General features: G+C 36.1%; 1 non-coding gene across 1 annotated transcript; it reads left to right on the top strand.

Annotated features, from left to right (window-relative positions):
- Positions 1-3,197: 3,197 nt before the first annotated feature.
- On the top strand, positions 3,198-3,301 carry LOC127421672 (U6 spliceosomal RNA). The gene has a single exon (XR_007894038.1). It is a non-coding gene; the product is annotated as a U6 spliceosomal RNA (small nuclear RNA).
- The last annotated feature ends 7,938 nt before the right edge of the window (positions 3,302-11,239 follow it).

Below are 11,239 nucleotides of genomic sequence, written 5' to 3'. Positions count from 1 at the left end.
TGGTGTTTCACTAAAATGAAATGTTGAAAGCTTTTTACAAGATGTTGATATGTCCATTATAATGAATTAAAAGAATTATTGCATTAAAATAATCTTTATCATAAAAAATGTATTCTGTCTATCTTAAACCAAGCAATGTCTCTGAGGCACTTCACTGAATTTGCACCTAGAAAAATGTTTATAAAAAGTGCATAGTCTATAATGTTTGTCTTCAATGTAAATATTTATTTGTTCTTTTGCTGAGAAAGATATTTTACACAAAATGATTTTTAAAAACCACGCTATAAAGTTTGTCCCTCAGTCTGAACTCAACCCCATCACACAAACCATTTTCAGTCCATAAAAATTTTAGGTCTGCCCATATGTGACATTATTAATCAGAAGTGACATAATTTAGCTGTCTTCAACAGTGTGGTACAGAAACAGGAAATAAATATCATAATCTGTATTCATATTTTGAAGTGTATTATAGTAAGATGGGTATGGTCAAGCTCAACAACTCAACCCAGTCACATGAAATTAAGATAATATATCTGTACTTTTTTTTTTTTTTTTACCATTTATGAATATTGTAACAAAAATATGGAATAGTCAATGTATTATACATAAAAAAATTCTATACATTTACTTGAATGAAACATGATGTTAAAAATATGTGGGCGCAGGTCGCCTAGTGGTTGTAGAGTTGTGACGGGGTTGAGACAAGAGTGATAATATTTGATCATTAAAATGGGAACATAAGTCACTATATTGTTTGCTGTGCACAGTCTGACATGTTAAGGGATAGCTCCAAAAAGTTGGGGTTTTAGTTAAATATTTGAATGTAATACATTTTTTACAAAAAGCAATGAGGCCACAGACATAGTGAACAACTATAGAACAATTCTATATATAACAATAGTGAATTATTTTAATGTCTAATGTTAAAATGTATGTTTTTCAATTTAATACAGCCCCCTTGAATTCTTTGGCCAGTTCATGAATAATTTACTTGATTTTATATTATTTATTTGAAAGAATTAAAGGAACAATTTCATGTCTATCCTTATATTTTTCATCTGGTCGAGGTTGATAAGTGTTTTAGAAAGTAATTAGTAATAAGTAATGCAGTTACCTTTCAGACAGTGTAATTAGTACAGTAATGTAATTACACTGTAGAAGATGTAATTAATAACTTTTTTAGAGTAACTTACCCAACACTAGTAGTGACCAACAATGTTAAACAAATTAATATTGTTTCAGCTTCTTCAATGTATCCACCATTTGTCTAGATTATTGCTCTGCACACTCAAAACTGCAAAACTAATTTCAAACATTTACACATAAGCCTTTAGATCAAAAGGATTTTAAGATCATGAGAAACAAATTCAGTCAAGCGTGTCCAAACCTTTGACTGGTAGTGTATGTCACTTTCATTGTTTGAGTGTTTTATACAGCAGCTAGAGTTCTTACTTTTGGTTAGCTGGATTAAAAATGCAAGAGCTTGTAATTCAAGAAAGGTCCCTGGCAGATTTCATTTTGAGCTGCACAGAGGTCTGTTTAATCAAATGCTGCTTTTAAGGTATGATTTCTCCCATGCTGTTCATGATGAATGTAATTCTGGAGCTCTGACAGAGTTTCATTTTACAGTTTAAACTGCTGCAGTGTTCACTGTTCTTTACAAAGGGAATGATTATGATTATGCCATCTTAATGACTGATGGTCATCCTCTTATCGACCTGTTGCATGTGGAAATGAGCTTCATTGACCTCATGCTCTACAAATCTTACTCTGGGTTTATTGCATCATAAATAATAAAGGACTCAATTGTTAAGAAGTTCCTTATAATCATCCACTGAAAAATAAATGTAAAATTCATATGAAATATGTGATTTTGCAAAACAGATTGTTCTAACACTGAATTCTGACTGGACGTTCGAAGGCAGTGTATGCACAAATGTATTGTACGTACCATTTATCAATTGATTCTCTATTAATATCTTGACATCATGGCAGCAGGTTTTGTATGGACAAGCACCACTTACATTTTTACATTCAGAAAATGTAAAAATCCAATCCTGATTGTTATTAATTAAGCTATTTATCTGCTTTTTAAGACCCCTTACCTGTAGTTAAATCACCATAATACTCGTCTTATTGTTTATCGTAGCTAATTGCTTTAATAATGTATAAAATAAACAGATGGGAGTCTCTAGCACCTAAGTTTCATGTTTCCCAGAGCCTCCATTTGATTGAACTCATGCAAGATTACAGAGCAAAATCATCTGGGATTATATGCCTGATATAACATCCCAGATCATCCTGACCTGTATTACACTGGATTGTTTCCCGAACAGATTATTCAATGAAACGACATACACATTATAACAACCTCAATGTCAACAGGTGCAGTGTGGACGATTTTTGATTGTTGTACCACAGCACATAGACATTTGACCTATGCTATGCAAATATTACTTGTATTGGCTTCTTACATCCATCTGTTGATCATATATACAGTGGTGTGAAAAAGTGTTTGCCCCCTTCCTGATTTCTTATTTTTTTGAATGTTTGTCACACTTAAATGTTTCAGATCATCAAACAAGTTTAAATATTAGTCAAAGATAACACAAGTAAACACAAAATGCAGTTTTTAAATGAAGGTTGTTATTATTAAGGAAAAACAAAATTCAAACCTACATGGCCCTGTGTGAAAAAATGATTGCCCCCTAAACCTAATAACTGGTTGGGCCACCCTTAGCAGCAACAACTGCAATCAAGCGTTTGCAGTAACTTGCAATGAGTCTTTTACAGCACTGTGGAGGAATTTTGGCCCACTCATCTTTGTAGAATTGTTGTAATTCAGCCACATTGGAGGGTTTTCGAGCATGAACTGGCTTTTTAAGGTCATGCCACAGCATCTCAATAGGATTCAGGTCAGGACTTTGACTAGGCCACTCCAAAGTCTTCATTTTGTTTTTCTTCAGCCATTCAGAGGTGGACTTGTTGGTGTGTTTTGGATCATTGTCCTGCTGCAGAACCCAAGTTCGCTTCAGCTTGAGGTCATGAACAAATGGCCGGACATTCTCCTTCAGGATTTTTTGGTAGACAGCAGAATTCATGGTTCCATTTGTCACAGCAAGTCTTCCAGGTCCTGAAGCAGCAAAACAGCCCCAGACCATCACACTACCACCACCATATTTTACTGTTGGTATGATGTTCTTTTTCTGAAATGCGGTGTTAAATTGGATCGATACAGAGAAGATTAACATGGCCCCTGCGAAAGGATGACACGCAAATCCGTGAAGCGCTCCATATATTTTCTTGTACACACATGACTGTGTGGCAACACATAGCTCCAATGCCATCATTAAGTTTGCTGATGACACGACGGTGGTAGGTCTGATCACTGACAATGATGAAACAGCCTACAGAGAGGAGGTGCACACTCTGACACACTGGTGTCAGGAGCACAACCTCTCCCTCAACGTCAGTAAGACAAAGGAGCTTGTGGTGGACTTCAGGAGAAAAGACAGAGAACACAGTCCCATCACCATCAATGGAGCACCAGTGGAGAGAGTCAGCAGCTTCAAGTTCCTGGGTGTCCACATCACTGAGGAACTCACATGGTCCGTCCACACGACCATGAAAGTCGTTGTGAAGAAGTCGTTGTGAAGAAGGCTCATCAGCGCCTCTTCTTCCTGAGACGGCTGAGGAAGTTTGGAATGAACCGCCACATCCTCACACGGTTCTACACCTGCACTGTAGAGAGCATCCTGACTGGCTGCATCTCCACCTGGTACGGCAATAGCACTGCCCACAATCGCAAAGCACTGCAAAGGGTGGTGCGAACTGCCAGACACATCATCGGAGGTGAGCTTCCCTCCCTCCAGGAAATATATACAAGGCGGTGTGTGAAAAAAGCTCGGAGGATCATCAGAGACTCCAGCCACCCGAGCCATGGGCTGTTCTCACTGCTACCATCAGGTAGGCGGTATCGCAGCATCAGGACCCGCACCAGCTGACTCCATGATAGCTTCTTCCCCCAAGCAATCAGACTTCTGAACTCTTGATCTCCCACGATCAAAATACATCAGCACTGCACTTTATTACCCTTACTCTTATATCTCACACCGGACTGTCATAAATTATATTATTATTATATTATATTCTCTCTTAACAACTGACTATCAACCGACAGCCTGAATGTCAATACAGTACAATACTGTACATTCTATATATATATATATATATATATATATATATATATATATATATATATATATATATACTATTTTTTTTATAAATATATTAAAATTTGTAATTTTTAATGAATAATGTGTATCCATATAGTAAAAAAAATAAACAGCGTATTGTATACTGTACAGTGTATGTTATTATTTGTATATTGTTGAGTGTAATTATGTGTTTAACAGATATTTAAATTGTGTTGTGTTAATTTGATGTTATTGTAAATTGGTATATGTCTCATCACTGTCAGGACTGCTATGTTGATCGGAACTGCACCCAAGAATTTCACACACCATTGCACTTGTGTATATGGCTGTGTGACAATAAAGTGATTTGATTTGACTGGTTTTGTTACTTTTACGCCAGATGTAATGGGACACACACCTTCCAAAAAGTTCAACTTTTGTCTCGTCAGTCCACAGAGTATTTTCCCAAAAGTCTTGGGGATCATCAAGATGTTTTTTGGCAAAAATGAGACGAGCCTTAATGTTCTTTTTGCTCAGCAGTGATTTTCGTCTTGGAACTCTGCCATGCAGGCCATTTTTGCCCAGTCTCTTTCTTATGGTGGAGTCATGAACACTGACCTTAACTGAGGCAAGTGAGGCCTGCAGTTCTTTGGATGTTGTTGTGGGGTCTTTTGTGACCTCTTGGATGAGTCGTCGCTGCGCTCTTGGGGTAATTTTGGTCGGCCGGCCACTCCTGGGAAGGTTCACCACTGTTCCATGTTTTCGCCATTTGTGGATAATGGCTCTCACTGTGGTTCTCTGGAGTCCCAAAGCTTTAGAAATGGCTTTATAACCTTTTCCAGACTGATAGATCTCAATTACTTTCTTTCTCATTTGTTCCTGAATTTCTTTGGATCTCGGCATGATGTCTAGCTTTTGAAGATATTTTGGTCTACTTAACTTTGTCAGGCAGGTCCTATTTAAGTGATTTTTTGATTGAGAACAGGTGTGGCAGTAATCAGGCCTGGGTGTGGCTAGAGAAATTGAACTCAGGTGTGATAAACCACAGTTAAGTTATGTTTTAACAGGTGGGGCAAACACTTTTTCACACAGGGCCATGTAGGTTTGGATTTTGTTTTCCCTTAATAATAACAACCTTCATTTAAAAACTGCATTTTGTGTTTACTTGTGTTATCTTTGACTAATATTTAAACTTGTTTGATGATCTGAAACATTTAAGTGTGACAAACATGCAAAAAAATGAGAAATCAGGAAGGGGGCAAACACTTTTTCACACCACTGTATATATTTTTTCACCTACAAACTTAAACATTTAGAGATCTGTGATATATTAGGTTTTTGCAAATTGTGCTGATTTACAAGGTGAGGATATGGTTCCAGTGGTTTTTCCACTTGAGTACGATTTGGCACGATATGTGGCGACTCACGATTGTCAATTTGCCAATGCCAAGGTAATTCACTTGTTTCTAGGTAGCTAGCCAAGTTGCCTGCCAATCATAATACTAGTCAGGACCCAATTTTTTATGTGTTTGTCCCACAAATTTATGACCGCCCCATCGCCCAGAATACAGAGTCTGGGGCAAAATGAAATTCAAGTGCCCAAAATGTCACATATGAAACTCTGAACCTTCAACCAAAACTCTTTGATCTTAACACACCCCCCAAAAACATGGGTTGTGTCTCCATCTTCTGATTGGCATCACCAGCAGGTGGGTGTGTCTTTAAGACCAAGCCTATATAATCTAGAGGGGGTCCAATAGAATCAATGCAAAATCTTGAATTGCATAAGGTGAACCCTTGCATCTCTAGATGCAGACATGACGTTGTTTAAAATCCTAGCCCACAGTCCCTCCTCCAGTACCAAGTTTAAATCTTTCTCCCATAATCTCTTGAGAGAAGCTGAAGTTCCATCTCCCAGACTCTGAATTAGCAGGGAGTAATACACTGATGCCTCATGACCTTTTCCAAAAGCAGTAATCACCACTCCCAGAGTATCTGCCACTTTAGGGGGGTGTATGCTACTCCCAAAAACAGTACATAGCAGGTGGCACAGCTGATCTATAGAATTGAGATCTGGGAATCTCAAAATGTTGAACCAAATTTTCAAAAGATCTCATCACTCCACTCTCATATAGGTCACCAAGTATAGTAACCTCCCTCACAATCCAGTCTGACCAGCAGAAAGGGGATTTATTAATACTTAATCTAGGATTCAGCCATATACTTAAGGCAACATTTAAATTTAAATAAATGTCCGAATTAAACACTCTGGACACTTTTGTCCATACCGAGTGCAAATGTGAGATAACGGGGTGTAACTTAATCTCTCCATTTAGTTTGATAGAAAGGCTTTGCAATGGCGAAATAGGGGTAAGAATTCCTGTTCAATACAAAACCAGGGAGGGGCTCTCTCAGGTGGACCCAACCAATGAGTCAAATGTCTGAGACCGAACGCATAATAATAAAATAAAATTTTGGGTAGGCCTAGTCCACATTTGTCAATCGGCCTATGTAACTTATTGAAATGTAATTTGGGACACTTACCATTCCAAATGAAGGACTTCGCTATGCTATCAAATTGCTTGAAATAAGAGAGGGGGACATCTACAGGGAGAGACAGCAGGTAGTTAAATTTTGGAATACAGTTCATTTTAATAACATTAACTTTCCCAATCATAGATAAATGTAATGAAGCCCACCTGTCCACATCGCTCGAAAACCTTTTTATTAAGGGGTCAAAATTAACTCTAACTAAATCACACAAATTTGCTGGGAATAAAATGCCCAAATATTTAATGCCCTGTTTGGGCCACTGGAAGGCACCCAGCTGAAAAGCCATTACTGGGCAGTATGCTGTCAGAGCCAAAGCTTCGGATTTAGACCATTTGACTCTGTATCCTGAGAACTTAGAAAAGGAATTAATAATTCTGTGGAGGCTAGGCACAGATCTAGTTGGGTCGGAGATGAATAATAAAATATCATCTGCGTAAAGTAAAAGCTTATGCGCCACACCTAATTAGTCCATTTGTTTGTACCGCCACTACCGGGTGTCTAGCTTAATCCATCCAGTAAAAGTTTTCCCGAACACGTATATATCCAAAATCTTAAAAATATATGACTGTGTATATTCTAAAAGTAGCAAGTCTTCATACTTGCTCTGCAGTAGCAGCATAAGCAGATCTAGTTCGCCAAGACCAAACCTACTAGCCTAACTTGTCACATTCACCTTAAATTTATTCAGAGAGTTGTCGTGTCTAAAATATGGTTTTGTTGAAATTGCGAGAAGGACTTGTGATAGTCTTGGATGCATCAGTTAAAACAGGGTGAACGTTTTTATCAAATCAGTATGTTTTGTACTGTATGCACTACATGTATGCAATCAATAAAATGTGTTTATGAATTTATAACTGTCATGGAGGTACACTATAAGATGTTTGTAAAGAAAACATTGAATTAAAAATATATTAAATATACTGAAAAATATTTAGGCATACAAAAATATGTGACAAGTTCCAATAGAATAAGTCGAAAGTCGCAATGGGACGTATTTGGAAAAACTGTATTGGGTTTACTTTTGTATTGGATCAAACAAAGTCTCATCTTTCAAATTATGTCAGTGTTATCATGAAATTCAAGCAATAAATGTTTTTATGTTCTTTAATGTGGTCTGTCAAATCTCTGTAGCTGCTGTTAGTTCAGACGGGAGTGCTGCCTAGCATCTCCTCCAATCAGCCATTAAGTGAAAGTTATTGATTTAATTAACATTTTCCTGCAGTTGATTTCACCGATTACATTAGAGATGATCATTTCATCCAGTTTCGTTGTATCTTTCAACATCCCATCTGATGGTCATTAATGTGTTTTTTTCTTGCTGTATTTTGGGGTAAAGAGGAGGGCTGATTGGAGGAGATGCTATGCAAAACTCCCATCAGAATTGACGGCAGTTCAGGAAAGTTATTGAATGTCCATAGTTAGTTACCTTGAAAAAATGAACTGTATAACAGTTTAAATTGTTAAAATTTGAAATACCATCACTGAAAAATATTGAAAAGGGGGTCCCTGCAAATACTGAAGACATGCAACTTTGTATAAAAAGTATACAGGCAGCATTTTTTTGAGATGGCAGCTGACCTCGAGGCAAATTATCCTATCTTTTCAATGGTTTTTCCATGATTTACATGCTAAATAAAGCAACACTTTAGAAAAATAAAAAATACATGGAAATGTATTATGTGATTCCTAATGTGTTGGAAAATAGCAATGAATTAATTTTCAGAGGTACCTTTATATGCTTTCCCTTTTTAGGGTTAAACTGTTATTTATGTCTTAATAATTTAATGTATGCTTGAATAAATCTTAGTATTTTGTCAAATAATGTCTGAAAATAGTTTGATATCTTTAGAGATTGTTTTCTCAAAAGACAGCCATCATTTAAATGATTATATCAGTTTGGGAAACATAAAAATGATGCTATTAGAAAACTGAGACCTTCCTTTTTATTTAAGTGCATAAAACACAAAATTTTATTCTGGGTCAATGCAACTCAAGATAATAGAGCAGGTCACGTATGTTGCTGAAATATGTTGCTATTTATTATATTTGTGCTGTGGCCAGAGAAAATGATAGCAGGGCAAGTAAATGATAGTAGCTTACTTGGTATTGGATTGAAAAGAAAACAAGTGACGTCACCCATTCCTAAACTGTAGTGTTCTAGCCCTCCCATTCTGTGATGAGACTGTAATCCCCCTCCTTTCTGTCCTCCCCATCCCTCTCCTTCCAAAACTGGAGCATTTCATAAGTCACAGCAATCCTAGAAGATGAATCTTGGAATCACCTTGAGCAAAGATTTCCTGTATGATGCCGTGGGACAGTGACTCATTTATTACTGTCCTCATCATAGTACAGCTGAGAGGGAGAGAGTGATACAGAGGTACAGTATATCCACAATTTCCTACTGAGCTTTCAAAAAGGGTCTAAAAATACATTTTTCCCACATGCACTGTGCCATAAAACATTTATAGTCCACCACAATCTGCAACACTGGCACTGATGCAACAGTCTTGAAATATTCACAAGGCTGCTTCACTGGTTGGCTCACAGAGGACGCTGGAAAAAAAAAAAAAAAAAAAGGGTAGAGGAGAGAAGAGAGGGTGAGAATGAGAGAGAAAGCAAGGGAGGGAGACAGAGCGCTTACATAATACACCAGCCACAGTCTGAGATGAGAGCACAGGTTTAGACATGCATCTCCAGCCAATATCAACAGCCCGTCTCTCCTCTTGTTGCAGTGCAAGACATTAGTATGCTTCCATCTCTGCCCTGTTGTCTGTCTCTCTTACTCTCTGCAGTCTTACACAACCACTGAACTCTCTGTACCGTTGCAAGCCCTGTGTACCTGTCACACGTGTTTGTATAAATGCATATGTAGTCTCGTGATAAGGGGCTTATGCAAAATAAACTGTTTGACCTGATAAAAAAAACTGTATGCAGTATCAACAATACACTATTTTTAATAGGGGATGAATTAAATGCTACTCCTCAAAAAAGAGATTTTGAAACGAACATAATCTCATTTCTGACCAAGAATGTTTGTTCACAATTTAGTATCTTTCACCTGAAATACCACCAACCTCCTATTAGCAATAGCAGGTAGCAAATCATGGGCCACTGGTGTCTTCCACTAATACTTTATTTCCTTTCCAATTTGGCTGCCAAGGAAATGGCTGGAATGTTTTCATTTTGAAAGTGTCTTCACATTCATCCATGCAATATTGCAAGCCCATTCAACAATTACTGTAAGCATATGAATTATAGATATCAACAATTCAGTTTTCACTAGTAAAAATGTTAATTCTTGATATCAGCAATGGAATTACTACTAATGATAATGATAATTCTTGATATCAGTAAATACTTTACATTTGCACTTATTCTTGATATAAAAAATGACATAATTACTCATGGAAATACACATTCTTGATATCAAAAATGGAATTTCAACTAGTAAAAAAAGTTTTTGATTTTTGTAACTGCATTTTTACTAGTAGTATTTCACAATGATCTATCATTGACTCCTGCTCAAAACACAATTAAAGATGTGTAATTAATTTCTTACTAGTTGAAATTCCAGTTTCAATTTTATGTGAAATAATTATTGATATCAGATTTTTGTTACTAGTACAAATATCCATTCCTGATATCAACAAGTACAAATACTTTTTTTTTTTTTTTTTTATATATTTATCCATGAATGTATTTCAATATTTTAGATTTGGTGTTTCCGATATCTGGAAATGGATTTCAGATATGAATAAATTGAAAAGTAATTAAAGATATATTAAAAGGCACTAGTTACAATAACATTAAAGATATAAAAAAAATAACACTGCCACTAATGAAAACCAAATTACTGATGTCAAAAATGAGCATTTTTACTAGTTGTAATTCAGCTGCTTCAGAATGGACATTTGCACTAGTAGCAATCTTATTATTGATATCATTTTTACCAGTAAGAAGTGCATAGTTGATATGTGTATTTAGAATTACAACTAGTGAGAAAGTAATTACAGATATCTGTAACTGCGTTTTGAACAGGAGTGAATAATAGATAATTGTGAAATTCTTCTACTGAAAATGCAATTACAGAAATCAAGAATAATATTTTTTACTAGTTGAAATAAATAAAAAAATTAGATCAAGAATGTGTATTTCCGCAAGTAATGGCGTAATTTTTCAAATGAAGAATTAATGTTTTAACTAGTCAAAACCTAATTACTGATTTCAGAAATTATCATCACTAGTAGTAATTCCATTGTTGATATCAAGAATTAGCATTTTAACTAGTAAAAAAGTGAATTGTTGATATTTATAATTCAGATCCTGCACATGATTAAATGTCAAAATGTTTTGCGATAGCCTGTTGCCAACTGACCAGAGAAACATTTTCCCAAAGAATATTTTCAGCAAGATGACATACTGTATGTCCCGTAAATCTGTTAGTGTTTTAGAATCAGAACTAGCAATGCCCAATTAATTTTGTTTTTCAT

This window comes from Myxocyprinus asiaticus, chromosome 30 (genome assembly GCF_019703515.2).
Source record: "Myxocyprinus asiaticus isolate MX2 ecotype Aquarium Trade chromosome 30, UBuf_Myxa_2, whole genome shotgun sequence".
In the NCBI taxonomy this organism is placed as follows: Eukaryota; Metazoa; Chordata; class Actinopteri; order Cypriniformes; family Catostomidae; genus Myxocyprinus; species Myxocyprinus asiaticus.
The sequence above is the reverse complement of the archived record's forward strand: the minus strand, read 5'-3'. Positions and strand labels throughout refer to the sequence as shown.